General features: G+C 44.5%; 1 protein-coding gene across 2 annotated transcripts in view; it reads left to right on the top strand.

Annotated features, from left to right (window-relative positions):
• Nucleotides 1–636: 636 nt before the first annotated feature.
• Nucleotides 637–15413, top strand: part of AMMECR1 (AMMECR nuclear protein 1) — a 215590-nt gene continuing 200813 nt past the window's right edge. Inside the window, exon 1 of one of the 2 annotated variants that reach the window (XM_056538916.1) lies at nucleotides 637–1472. The gene's annotated coding sequence lies outside the window, so the exon portion shown is untranslated. Of the gene's footprint in view, nucleotides 1473–1538; nucleotides 1622–15413 lie in introns of those variants that run through there. The other variant, XM_056538917.1, reaches the window with a different exon arrangement.

The following is a 15413-nucleotide window of genomic DNA, read 5'->3' on the forward strand; positions in this document are numbered from 1 at the left end:
CCATCTGCCTCATAATGTTTTTTTTGCCTTCATCTGGATGGACTGCCCTTTTTCAACCCTATTACAATCAAATCAACATTCTGAAGATGTTAACCTGTGCTTTTTATAAAATAATTGATAGTGTTAATTATTGATAAAGTATAATTGTAATTGTTCAAACTAGCAAGTTTTAAAAATATGCAGGCTAACGACAACATTTCAGAGTTACTACATACAGCCAACAGCTCCGCAAACACAAGGCAACCGGATCATGGGCTTTCACCTTAATAGGCCCATCAATCAGTATATAAGTGTCCCCTACAAAAATGATAGCAAAAAACTATTCCAAGTAAAACCCCCACAAAAGACAAGAAGTCCTTAACTTCGCCTCTGTTTCATCTGCAGAGGTGACAAACCTTTTTTTTACCATAAGAATTGTAAATCTGTGGAACAGTCAACCTCAGCAGTTGGTCACAGATACAACATTTGAGGGATTTGAAACAGGCTTAGACTAATTGTTAGAACAAAATATCACTAATGCTTGTATAAAAGTATAGAACTCCTGCACTAAAGTTACCCATACCCCTCCCTTGCATCCGCATGTTTTCCCCTCCCATTGTTGAGCTTGATGACATGTGTCTTTTTTCAATAATTTTATGTAAATATATCTGTGAATGTCTGTGAAAATTACAACACAGGCAAAAAATGAATAAGAAAGTGACTTCAATGTAAATTAAGGAACCATCTTTATAGGAGAGAGGGCTTCCCCTTGATTTATGGGTTCTGAAGCTCAGTACAGATTTACTGCAATGCCTCTTTGATAGACAAGTGACCTTCTGGTAGTCAGCCAGTCACATCTTCAGCTATGCCTTTGTTATATGAACTTCAGTTCAGCCTCAGGACTGGGGCCAGGAGGACACTACTATCAGTTCTATTGGCCTCTCAGTATAGCCCACCTAGATTGTAAATTCCAGCTCATTCCCATATGTAGGTTTCATATCATAGCCAGACCGGGCCTGTGAGGCCATTATCAGCAGAAATTTGTCCCCTGTGGTCAGAGATCAGGTCATCTTCCCCTCACTCCGGTGTTTTATTCCAAGGACCCACGTGGCGCTGTTCCCCTGTGTTTCCTGCCAACCCTTTTCTCCTCAGTTTAATCCACACACCCACTGCGACCCAGATCTTTAAATTCAGCAATTCTTTCTCAGGTTTCAGCAAGTCATTGGCAGCCGGGGCTATTTTTGGGACATTTTTCTCTCTTGCTCTCACTCTCTCTCTCCGACTGTAGTGCAGATGCAGCTCAGGGAAACGCAGGGAGCATGATAAGAACCCGCAGTTATATGCATTGTGGAATCCTCTCTTTCCTACTGATTTCCCTCTTCCCCTCCTCTGATCGCTCCACGAACCGTCTCTCCCTTCCACCTTCAGCCAGGGAAGCCTCTATATCGGGATCTCAGGCTTCATCGCACGGATTGGTAGACAGCTGCAGCACGGTAAGGACCGCACACTTCATACTGCAGCCTTTTTATTGTAATGATGGGATTTGTGTGGGGCGAGCTCTCTGTGTCCATGTCTTCCAAATCTATCTTTGCTGCCATGGCAGGCACAGGCAGGATCGTCTGATCTCCATTTCTCTGCACTTGTAAGTAGTGCTATTTCCTTTCATCATTCCTGTGTGAATTTCCTTTATCGGTGATAGAGGCATCTAAGATTTTCATCTTACAACCAGTATGTTATAAAGCTCAAGCTTTACAGATAGATAGAATGTATCTCATATCTATCTATCTATGTATCTCATATCTATCTATCTATCCATCTATCTCATATCTATCTATCCATCTATCCATCTATCTATCTATCTATCTATCCATCTATCTATCTATTGACCATTTATATGCCTGGAAGTATTGCGCAGGCCTTATTTCATAAATGTATATTTAACAGCTATACAGAGTGTATTCACAAAGATGCTAGATTCTTCCGGTCTACAAATAGTTAATGACCCTGTATCTATGGTTTCATTCTTCAGTAGTTTTCGCTATACTATACATCATAATCAGCTCATAGCAGAGCCCATAGGGCACATAGGACCAGGAGGATGTGACTGTGTGTGAACTGAGAAGTACATGACGCAGCACTGCGTGGTAGACACAGGACCCCACTGATGAGCTGTGTACAGTAACCTGGCACTACCCTACAGTAACACACTGCAAGCCTGAGGGAATGTGCCATGCCAAGCTGCAGATGAGCGGAGACGCTCATCTACACTGCAAAGATGTCTTAACAGCAGTGCCTCCACGTGAAATAAGGCTTCCTTCTATTGCTCTGCAAGCCTAATGATCAGCAGTGTCATCAGAATAACCCATTATTAGCTTAGGAGGGATGTTATCCATCTCAGCTAGGCCTAGTGCTATTGTGAAGCTGTTCATGTACCAGTGGTCTTCAACCTGCGGGCCTCCAGATGTTGCAAAACTACAACTCCCAGCATGACCCGGACAGCCAACGGCTGTCCGGGCATGCTGGGAGTTGTAGTTTTGCAACATCTGGAGGTCCGCAGGTTGGAGACCACTGGTGTACACCATAATCTTAAGACATGGCTCTACTGACTTAGATAAAGATACACTTGTCAAACCCATGGATTCATGTGAAAGCAGAAGCCAGTTGTCATTTATTCTTTATCTTCCATGGGTGCACATGATCCCATTATCACCTTATACTCCTAGCATGATTTGGCTAGAACCAATTCACTGCAGATATACAGTATGCAGCACAATAGTACATAGGCAGTGCCTGATATCATTAGAAACAGGACAAAATGACTCTACAGGAATCAATCTGTGCAGTGTCATATCTATTATAGTATTCAGAAACATCCAAGCCAAGATTTTGGTATAATAAAGCAAATAGAGACCACATCTAACAACCTGTATTCTTCTTCCTATGCCTATTAAGGTACATTTATTTAATGTAGGGGTTCAGACACTGGAGGACCCCCCCCCCCCCCCCCCCAATCAAGCACCTATAGCTAAAATCCAAGAGAACAAAAGCTTTAATCATTGGGAGTATTGCAGGAATGTAATTAAAATCAATGGATGGCTCAAGATTAATGGGTGTTCTTTGGTTGCTCAAACATAATCTGCAAATTAACTGTAATTAGATACACTTTTTTATATAGATATTACCTAAGTTATCTATCGGAGACAGCCCCTTTCGAAAAGGCAGGTGACGCAGTGAACAGCTGACTTACCAGGGGAAGTCAGCCAAGAGAAATGTGGCATTTCATGGCAGCCAGTCAGATGAATGGTCATCCAGGATCACTAGAGTCTGCCAAAATCTGAATAGTTCTCATAGATTGGTTCTACATGCTGGCTAATAGAGAGGGGGGCCCCAAATGGTTCCCATCCCCCCCCCCCCCCCCCCCACCCCCCTCTATCTCCATATGCCCCATTAGGAAATCTAGAATAGAGTTGCTTTTATGAGACAATCCTGTAAATAAATTTATTAAACTGGGATGTTCACCAACAACCTTTTTAACTGAAGTAAAAACCACCCATTTATCCCTAAATCACCCTGGTACTGAACTCCTCCTATGGTTTTCGAAACATGTTGGGGGTTTAACTTTTGCAACAGCTGGAGAGCTATGGGTTCCAACCACAGAACTGATATCAGTATCAGGGGCTTCTACACCTAAACATCAGTAAGCCCGCCTCTTGTATTTAACATACCATGTTACAAAGTAAATGTTATAATACAGTTATACCCAACTACGCCTAAGACTCTGCAAGGCAGTTCATTCTGTACAGCTACATATCCACTCAGTTCTGCAGCTTTCCTCACTATTAGACATCTGTCCCTAATTTCCATGAATAATGCCAAGTTTCAAGTTTTATCCCTGGGGATATTGGTTTTGGAAATGTCATTATTTTTCCATACTGGCACAGTAACTGTTCTGGATAAAAAATGAAAAATGGCAATTCATTCTGTGGAATCTCTGTAACAATAATTTATAAAGATAACCCGGAACTCAGAAAGCGGAAATAGCTTTGCCGTTATTGAAAGGGTGTATTGTAGATGCTATACTATATCTATTTCGATTTGTATGTTCTTTGATAAGTGAAGATGAGCCTATCCAGCCACACCATGCCTTTTAAACCATATAGATCTTGTCCAGTAAAAGCAAGATAGAGAACTAATCACTACAATCTCTATTGCCAGAAAAGTATCATGTATGAGACAGACAGACAGTACTGAATATAACCAATATTCCCTTTAAAGATAGTGAGCAGGGCAGTTAGGAACACTGTTACCTCAAACAGAGCAATACAGAACAGTATCAAAATATTTCAAGAATGACATCAACCAGACCCACAAAGTATTCAAGGAAATAGTATGATTCCATACAATCCATTCCAGATGTAGGGCATTAAAGGCTTATGTCTGCATCCCTGGTGGTCTATGGTAGTGAAAGGGTTAGGGCATGTTCACACATACTGTATATGCTGCAGATCTGATGCTTTGGATTTTATGCTGTGTGAATTAATATAAATAAATAGCTGAACACAGCATGAAATCTGCTGCATCAAATGCACAACATCAAATCTGTAGTGCATACAGTAGGTGTGAACATGTCCTTAAAGGGAACCTGTCACCATGAAAATGCTATGTAATCTATCGGCATCATGTTACAGAGCAGGAGGAGCAGAGTAGATTGATATATATCTTTGTGGGAAAGATTCTATATAACTTGTAGTCCAGTGGATAGGATCATTCAATGATAGGATAATCCATTGACTGTAGGTGTGAACATGTCCTTAAAGGGAACCTGTCACCATGAAAATGCTATGTAATCTATCAGCATCATGTTACAGAGCAGGAGGAGCAGAGTAGATTGATATATATCTTTGTGGGAAAGATTCTATATAACTTGTATTCCAGTGGATAGGATCATTCAATGATAGGATAATCCATTGCACTCCTAAGGATGGAAAGATACCAGATTGTAATCAATAAATTACAAGTTATGCAGAATCCTTTCCCACAAATAAATAAATAGCATATCAATCCGCTCAGCTCTTCCTGCTCTATAACTTAATGCAGACAGATTAGATTAGTATTTTCATTGTGACCGGTTCCTTTTAAGGACAGCAACCCTCATGATCTATGTCCGTAAAGAGGTTGTTGTCTGATGGTTGAGTGAAGTAAAGAGGTAATGTCAGTATCCCTGCTGGTTTAGGACAGTAAAGGGTTAATGTCGGGATCCCTAGGCATCAAGGTCTATTGGGGGATTTATGTCAGAATCCTTGGTGTCCTAGGGCAATGAAGGGGTTAATGCCCGGATCTCTGGTGTCCTAGACCAATGAAGGGGTGAATGTAAGATTTCCTGGGGGTTTAGGACAGTCAAATGGTTAATTTTGGTAACACTAGTGGAGGGCAGTAATAGGAGTTTATTTCCAGCGGTGTCCTGGCAGTGCCTTACAGATGATCGTTCAGCTTCCTGTTCTTTCCTGCAATAATCATAGATATCAGTGCAGAGAGGGGGTAGAGATTACACAGCTGCCATGCAGAGCATTTCCCGAGTGAATTGTCCAATTATTAATGACGGACTTCAGTGCAAGAGCTGGCATACCCTCAGAGGGCAGAGCTTCTCAGCTGTGCAGTTTTGCTGCCATGCAGGTAATGCCCAGATGATACCCCTTTGCCCCCATATTATGACTAAGCCTGACCTCAGATGACCTAACCCAAACTCTTCTATGGATCTGTGCGTTCAGTTCCTTTAACCTACAGATGGGCTGAAATACTCAACAATAATATTGGAACAAAATAATATGCCTAGACTGTCTTTAAAAGCATCCCATAACAGTAACCAGATATGGTGGATCCTACTAGGTCACCAGGAAGCAGCGGTTATTTGTGGGGAAACCTGGAAGCAAGTGTTAAATTCACCTGCACTACATGGAAATCTAAGCATTACAATGTGCCTATTCAAACACATTGGTAGTATGTGCAATGTGGAACTGGTCCTCCAGAGCGACAGAAAAGGAAATAGCATTACATACACAGAATAAAAAAGCAGCAATTGTTTATGAAATAAAAATCTTTATTTTCTCGTTTTTAGGGGGGAAAAAGTACAAAAAACATTTTAGAATAGGTCTATGTAGCAACAGCTGACTTGTTTCAGGCGCCATGTGCCCTTAATCATAGCTCACAGCTATGAGTAAGGGCATATGGTTTCCCAAATAGGACAGCTGTTGCTACATGGATCTGTCATGAAATGTATTTTGTGCAATAAAATAAAGACAGTGTAACGCCAAGCGCTCCGGGTCCCGCGGCTTCCCCGGATGCTAACAGCAGCACTCCGGTCTCTGTCTCTGACCGCGAGCGCTGCTGTGTTCATGCCGGCGGGGACGCGATCCACATGGCGGGTCAGACCCGCTCGCGGATCGCGCCCCGTTCTACTCACCCTCCTCCTCCTGTGGCTGTCCCGGCGCGCGGCCCCGCTCCCTAGGGCGCGCGCCGACGTTCTAACATTTAAAGGGCCAGCGCACCGCTAATTGGTGCCTGGCCCAATCAGTTCAATCACCTCCCTACACATAAATACACACTTCCCCTTCCCGTCCTTGCCGGATCTTGTTGCCTTGTGCCCTGAGAAAGCGTTATTGTGTGTTCCCTAGCCTGTGTAACCAGACCTTCTGCTGTGTCCCCTGACTACGAACCTCGCTGCCTGCCCTGACCTTCTGCTACGTCTGACCTCGCCTCTGTCTAGTCCTTGTGTACCTTGCCAGTCTCAGCTGCCTGAGAGGTCCATCCCGCTTTGCGGCGGGCTCTGGTGAACACCAGTAACTGCTTAGAACCGATTCCCCAGTACGACCCGCGTCATCTCCTCTCTGGCACAGAGGATCCACCTCCGGTGTCCTCACCAGCCGCTAGTCCGGACCCTGACAGACAGTAGCTTTTATTTTATGAAAAAGGGCTGGATTTTACATTCTGTGTTTTTAATCCTTAACAGGGGACTCCATTAACTCAGAAATTCCTAATAGTGTAAATATAAATGTGTTTTCTAAGCCATTTCCCTCTTTATTGTCTAGATTTTTTTACAGATCAGGGACGGATACTGAAACATGTTCTTTTTATCTGTTTATATTTTATCTGTTTGTATTTCCTTACTGAATTTTTTTGTAATTTTTTGTATGTTATTGTGAGGACAGCTATGCTGTCTGATCATTTGCTTTGCTTTTTTACCAGCCTTTAAAGATATATTTCATAGCAGCTACATGGGCATAGAAAACAATGGACTGGAGAGGACTTATTAATATTGGGAGAGTTTTCTGGGCATGCTGTGTAACCTGTGCAGAGTTCATTGTACGGGGAGGAAGGAGGACAGCATTGGTCATCATCTACTGTAAATGGTGGATCCTGTGTTACTTATAAATAGGGGTTGTCTAGCATTGTAATCTTGTCTGTGGTGGGAATGATGTGACTACCAAAACCTTTCTCTACAGAATAGGAAGTGTCAGCTTATTAGGAGGCTGAGAAGCCAGATTGTAAACTGCAAGATTTCAGGATTATTTAATATAGTGTAGATAATAAAATTAAAAATTAGAAAAAAAATCACAAACAATTCTAAAAGGGGTTATCCACCATAAGGTGATTTTAGTACGTACCTGCCAGACAGTAATGGACATGCTTAGGAAGGATCTGCACTTGTCTTGGTGCTACATGGCTATGTTGTGAGATTACCATAACACTGTGGCTAGCTTTTTGTGAACTGGTATTTCCTATTTGAGTTTTCTTCTGTGCCTACAAATCCCATAATTCCATTTTCCTCCCTCCCTCACATCAGCCACTCCACCCATTGAAACATAAATGAGCTGCATCCATTCAAAAGACCTGTGGTTTTCAATCAGGGCGCCTACAGCTGTTGCATTAGTTGCAGATTGATCTCTCTCCCACCAAGCGATCCCTCAACCCATTGAAGCAGACAGGCTCCCTGGAGACAACAGTCATTTTATATGCTGTTAAAAAATAAATATTGGGGTGAAAATCACATTAGAATTGTGAGAAAACCGTCACACACAGGTACAGACACTATATTATGAACTACACTAACTTTACAGCCCCTGTAGCATAGTCAAATAAAATTCCTGGAATACCCCTTTAAGAAGTATGTTTAACATAAAAACTTGATTTAAACGATAGGTAATTTTGTGATAACAAATTCCCTTTAAGGGTCAATTCACACGTACAGTATTCTGCGCAGATTTGATGCGCAGGATTTCAAGCTGTGCTCAGTCATTCAGTTTACATTAAAATCTGCAGCAAAAAATCCTGCGCATCAAATCTACGCAGAATATTGTACGTGTGAATATACCATAAAGGGGTATTCCAGCATTTTTTTTTTTTAAATCAGATATTTTTATTAATAGTTTAACCACTTTTAAACATACAACAACATTTCCCCAACAATAAACCCCCCACCCACCGTACATACAAACAATCCGTCACTTCCCTCTGCAGGAGCAGGAATAGACACAAGCAGTAAACTATAGGTTTCAATATACTCATATTCCAATAGGGAGACTCCCCCAATCCCAGCGCACACGACTCCAGCATGCAGCACCCCCAGGCAATCCAACACAGCCACCAGAAGAGGAGAGAAAGAAAAGGGCAGACAAGGAAGAGAGTGAAGTCACACACAGAGAGTCCCCAGACCATAAGCCAATCCCAAGATAAACACAGGCCGAGAGGTCACAAGCAATTACGAACCAGTCCTCAGGGGGTCAAAATGGTGTACCCAGGGTCCCCAAATATTATCAAATTTCCGTTCAACGTTACGTTTAATATATATCCCTTTCTCCAAGCGTACTATCTGCCATATTCTGTTAATAAGATCAGCTACACCCGGAGGAGCCGGTCTAATCCAATACTGCGCAATGAATTTCCTGGCTTGGTACAGCACACGTAAGATCCCCACCTCTCTCATGGAAGGTTCCCTATCACATCCAATAAGACCTAGTAAGCATACCATAGGTTCTCTAAGCAGAGTAACCCCATAAACATCCCTGACAAGGCGTAACACATCAGCCCAATAAGCATCTAAAACGGGACATCATGTGAAGCAAGTGAGCCTGCAGCTCCCCACACCTAGGGCAGGCAGAGTCGGACCGAACACCAACCTTATATAAGAACAGAGGGGTCTTATACACCCTATGTAGAAAGAACAGCTGTGACAGCCTGTTAGCCTCCGACAGAGACAGCGACGGGGTAAGCGACAACACTATACACCATTCCTCGTCACTCAGCCCACCAAGGTCTCTCTCCCACTTATGTCGGACCGTCAAAGGGAACCGTTCATGGTAAAAACTCAATAGCTCACCGTACTGCCAAGAAATAACTCCAGCAGATTCCCGTTTCACAATAACCGAGTCTAGGACCCTGTTAGTTTGCACCTCCATCAGCCGCAGACGATTTTGAGTTCCGTACACGTGACGGAGTTGCAGGTACCGATAAAACGAGGAGCGTGGTAAAGCAAACTCCTCCTGCAAGTCCTCAAAAGATCGGACTACCCCCTGTACAGCCAACTGCCCCACTTCACACAGTCTCTTCCTTTCCCAATAACCAGCATCCACAAAAGAGTAGAAAACTGGCAAGCCGGGGTTACGCCACAGCGGTGTACACGATATGAAACTTGTAAGACCCAGTAATTTACGCGCGTGGCCCCAAAGCTTGCAAAGGAGTTGAGTAGTGGGAGAGGAATCCGGAGGTCTGGTCAAGCCAATCTCCAGAATATGCAATGGCAACATCCCTTCTTGTCTGGCCATAAACAACCGACCCGTAGGACCCAGGAGAGATATCTTCACCCACCCTCTAATCTGATGTATCTGTGAGGCAAGGAAATACAGCCAGGGATTAGGTAACGCTAGCCCACCTGAAGTTTTTCCCCTTTGTAGTGTCTCAAGTTTGATCCTGGCAGTCGACCCCCCCCCCCCCCCCCCCCACACCAACTGTCTGAAAAGCCGTTGTATCCTATAAAAGTAAGTCATGGCTATCCACACTGGCGAGTTCTGCAGCACATATAATAATTGCGGCATGAGCACCATTTTTGTTAGATTAGTCCGGCCAATCACTGAGATCGGTAATTTACACCAGACAGCTACCTTCTGAGAACTCTTGTCCAGCAGGGGCGTCAGATTCCGGGGTATAAAATCGTGTAAAAAGGGTGTGATGGTAATACCTAAGTATTTAAATTCCTTAACCACCTGAATATTGGAGAGGGCTATCTGAGGGATACGGGGTATTCCAGCATTTTACTTTGTCACTATTGTCACATGTTATGGTAATCAGGTTAGGCTATATTATATGAACATTCCTTTTAGAAAACTTAAAGGGGTAGTCCAGCATCTTACTTCATATCCTTTGGATAGGGGTGATCTGTTCAGGGGTGAAGGTCTCTTTTGCACAAATACTAGAGTACGGGGCTCCTGTATCTCTGGCTCCATTAGAGATGCAAAAAGGGGTCATGTCGACCCACTCCATGCATGAGGAGAGCCAAGGTGTCAGGTAGGAATTGGGGGGGAGTCGCAGTGGTTGGATCCGACGTGATCAAACACTTCTTAGGGATAAAAAAAAAAAATAAAACACTGGCGTACCCCTTTAAGGTTTCTAAAAGGCACACTAAACCTAAATATATTTTCCCTGCTTTTTCTGTGAATGTTTATAGTATATGGCCTAAACTGATTACCATAACATGTGACAATAGAATGTTTTATCTGTATGATGCCTGTCCATAATTACGGGAGAAATATAAATAAAAGTAGAATCTCCAAATAGTGGACACTCAAAGGGGGGAAAAAAAAGTCCCCCGTTGGGAAAAAAGGCTCAAAAATCTTACCAAATTATCAACTATTGTACTGTTCTCACTGAGTGTAATTACCTATAAAACATGACAAAAAACTATATTACAGTAGAATCTCCCAGTGCCGTTTAATCATCCCTGTGAACCATTTCATCCCCCTGTGCCATTTTATTCTCCCTCTTGATCCCTCCAATGCCACTTAATTCTCCCCCCCCCCCTTGAACCCCCTGTGCCATTTCATTCCCACTTTATACCCTGTACCACTTTATTCCCCTTTGTGCAAATTCCTCAACCCTTTTTTACCACCCCTTGTGCCATTTCTTGCCCACTGTGCCAAATCATCCCCCCACCCCTTGTGTCACATCTCTTTTCCCCTTTCCTCTTCCCCTTTTGTTTTTCTTACCTAGCCAGCAGGCTCAGGTGCAGGGGTTCTTAGCGGGTCTTATATTCTCCTGACGTCCTCTGCGCTGCACTTACTGGGAGCAGCAGCAGCGGCTGCGGGCACTGACAAGTGACCTCAAGAGCGTCATTCATCAGTGCCTGCAGCCATCACTGCTCTCAATGATTGCGTAGAGGATGTCAGGAGAACCCGCTGAGAGCCCCTGCACCTGAGCCTGCTGGCCAGTTAGGAAAAACAACAGGAGGAGGAGGGAAGGGGAAAAGTGATGTGGCACAAGGAGTGAGGGGGGGGATGATTTGGCACAGGGGGAATAAAGTGGCACAGGAGGGAAAAGGGGGATAAAATGGCACAGGTGGGATAAGGGGGGAATGAAATGGCACAGGGGATGAAATGGCACAGGTAAAGAGGGTGTTATGAATTTGCACAAAGGGTGATAAATGGGGGAATGAAATAGCACAGTGGAAGATCAAGGGGAAATAATGTGGCACAGAGGGTGATAAAGGGTGGATGGTTTGTCACAGGGGGAATAAAGTGGCAGGGGGGATCAGGGGAGAATGATGTGGTCGGCGGGCATACAGAAGCAGGAGACCACTGTTTGGGGTTGCTGCAAGGGGGTGCTGTTGGGGCCAGGGCCCCTTGGGAGCCTGAACCCCTTACTGGGTTATTGACTGTACCCCCCGATAAGGTAGGGACAGCACAAAAGCCTGGTTGTCCCCTATTAGGCGTGTTTTGTCTCCTATTGGGAGTGTTTTCCAATCCGCTATTGGGATAGTCCCCTATTCAAGAGTGCAAATACATTAAGTCTTATTTGACTCTGCCGGGAAATAAAAAACTGTCCGCTATTGGGAGATGTCCCCTTTTGGGAGGTGTCCGCTAAGGGAGATTTTACTTTATGATGTGGTGGCCGGTTTCAAATATATGCATGGTTTCTAAGTCAATAAATCATATAGTGGTAATGGACCACTTTGATCCCACTATTAATATGGGGGGGCGGTCGCGGTGGCAGTGATAGGACTCAGGAGGACCCCCGGACAGGCAGGGGGAGAGAAGCGGGTGGCGGCAGCCTATGGCACCGCAAATTCCGCTGCAGTTCATTGATTTAAAGCGCCCACTTTAAATCAATGATCTGCAGCGGAAGTCGGGGGGGGGGGGTTAAATGGCCAATAACTTATACCGGAATATCGGTATAAGTTATCGGCTGTTGGCCCTAACCTCCACAGATTATCGGTATTGGCCATAAAAAATCGATGTCGGTCGATCCCTAATATTTACCATTTCTATAAAAAGAGTACCACTTTAGTGTACCTTGTTTAAGCAATGTTAAAGAGTACCTGTCATCAAACCTTATTTTGTAAACTAACTCAGATTATATTCCCTAACTACTCCTAACAACCCTTCTGCCCTAACACAACCGGCAGGTGAAAGTGGGCGTTCCTCAGGTGGCGTGACATCACTGAAGCCTGTGAGAGCTGTGCCTCGCCATGCCCCACAAGTACTTCCTGAGTTTGGACTTTTGCAAGTCCTGGAGGAGACCAAACTAACTGTTCGACTTGTGCAGGGAACAGAACAGAGCCACCTAGTGGCCGTTTTTTTGTAATCACATTAAAAACATATAAAAGTTGAGAATTTTAACAGCAAGTAAATAGCATAGTGTCTTAGAATTACATAAAGAATAATATATTAAAAGTTTAGTTCGGTGATAGGTACTCTTTAACCCGTCATGGGCAGTTCCGTTCCCCGCCGTGCGCCGGGCGGGGATCGGAGCGGGATGCCTGCTGAAATCATTCAGCAGGCATCCCGTGCAAATGCCCAGGGGGGTCATGAGACCCCCCCAATTTCGGCAATCGCGGCAAATCGCAAGTGAATTCACACTTGCGATTTGCGCGATTCCGGGTCATTACGGGTCTATAGTGACCCGGTGACCAAGAATGTAAGGGGGATCGCAGGTGTCTAAGACACCCAGGATCCCCCTGAAGCGATAGGAGTGAGGTGGCACGGGTGCCACCCCTCCTATCCCTGCTATTGGTGGTCTAGACGCGACCACCAATAGCAGATCGGAGTGGGGGGGGTTTACTTTTGTTTTCCCCGTCCTGCCCTCCCACAATAGGCGGGGCAGGATGGGGAAACGACGGGGATCGTCGCTGAAGATCCACTTACCGATCCGGGTGGGCGGGCGGTGATGAAGTGTGGCTGCATCCGACGGAAGCCGGTGAGTTGCCTAGCAACATCTGCAGGGTACAGTTTGAGACCATTATACAGTGGTCTCTAACTGTAGCCCTCCAGATGTTGCAAAACTAAAACTCCCAGCATGCCCAGACAGCTGTTTGGGCATGCTGGAATATGTAGTTTTGCAACAGCTGGAGGGCTACAGTTTGAGACCACTATATAGTGGTCCCTAAACTGTAGCCCTCCAGATCTTGCAAAACTACAACTCCTAGCATGCCCAAACAACTGTTTGCTGTCTTGGCATGCTGGGAATTGTAGTTTTGCAACAGCTGGAGGACCACAGTTTGGAGATCACTTTGCAGTGTTCTCTAAAACTGTAGCCCTCCAGATGTTGCAAAACTGCAAATCCCAGCATGTCCAAACAGCAATCAGCTGTCTCGGCATGCTGGGAGTTGTAGTTGCGTACCTCCAGCTATTGCATAGCTACTTCTCCCAGCATGCCCGTCGGCGATCAGTACATGCTGGGAGGCACACTGGTTAGAAAATACTGAGTTAGGTAACAGAACCTAACTGAAGGTTTTCCAACCAGTGTGCCTCCAGCTGTTGCAAAAGTACAACTCCCTGCATGCACGGTCTGTCAGTACATGCTGGGAGTTGTAGTTTTGAAACAGCTGGAGGTTTGCCCCCCCCCCCCCCCATGTGAACGTATGAACGTACAGGGTACATTCACACGGGCAGGCTTACAGTAAGTTTCCTGCTTCAAGTTTGGGCTGCGGCAAATTTTTCGCCGCAGCTCAAACTCCTAGCGGGAAACTCACCGTAACACGTCAGTGCGAATGTACCCTAAAAACACTACACTACACTAACACATAATAAAGAGTAAAACACAACATATACATCCCTTACACTGTCCCCCCCCCAATAAAAATGAAAACCTTATTGTATGGCAGTGTTTCCAAAATGGAGCCTCCAGCTGTTGCAAAACAACAACTCCCAGCATTTCTGGACAGCCACTGACTGTCCAGGCATGCTGGGAATTTAGAAACAGCTGGAGGCACCCTGTTTGGGAAACACTGGCGTAGAATACCCCTATGTCCACCCCTATGCGATCCCTAATTTAGTCCTCAAATGCGCATGGCGCTCTCTCACTTCAGAGCCCTGTCGTATTTCAAGGAAACAGTTTAGGGCCACATATGGGGTATCTCCGAACTCAGGAGAAATTGCACTACAAATATTGGGGGGCTTTTTCTCCTTTTACCCCTTATGAAAAGGAAAAGTTGGGGCTACACCAGCTTGTTAGTGTAAAAAAATTAAAACCATTTTACACTAACATGCTGGTGTTGCCCTATACTTTTTATTTTCACAAGCGTTAAAAGGAAAAAAAGACCCCCAAAATTTGTAACGCAATTTCTCCTGAGTACATAAATACCCCAGATGTAGGCGTAAAATGCTCGGCGGGGGCACAACAAGGCTCAGGAGTGAGAGCGCACTATGTACATTTGAGGCCTAAATTGGTGATTTGCAGAGGAGTGGCTGATTTTACAGCGGTTCTGACATAAACGCAAAAATATAAATACCCACATGTGACCCCATTTTGGAAACTACACCCCTCACGTAATGTAATAAGGGGTACATTTACGCCCCACAGGTGTCTGACAGATTTTTGGAACAGTGGTCCGTGAAAATGAAAAATTTTATTTTTCATTTGCACAGCCCACAGCTCCAAAGATCTGTCAAACGCCAGTGGGGTGTAAATACTCACTGCACCCCTTATTAAATTCTGTGAGGGGTGTAGTTTCCAAAATAGGGTCACATGTTTGGGGGTCCACTGTTCTGGCACCACGGGGGGCTTTGTAAACGCACATGGCCCCTGACTTCCATTCCAAACAATTTTTTTCCCAAAAGCTCAATGGGGCTCCTTCTCTTCTGAGCATTGTAGTGCGCCAGCAGAGCACTTGACGTCCACACATGGGGTATTTCCATACTCAGAAGAGATGGGGTTACAAATTTTGGGGG

This window comes from Hyla sarda, chromosome 9 (genome assembly GCF_029499605.1).
Source record: "Hyla sarda isolate aHylSar1 chromosome 9, aHylSar1.hap1, whole genome shotgun sequence".
Taxonomy (NCBI): Eukaryota; Metazoa; Chordata; class Amphibia; order Anura; family Hylidae; genus Hyla; species Hyla sarda.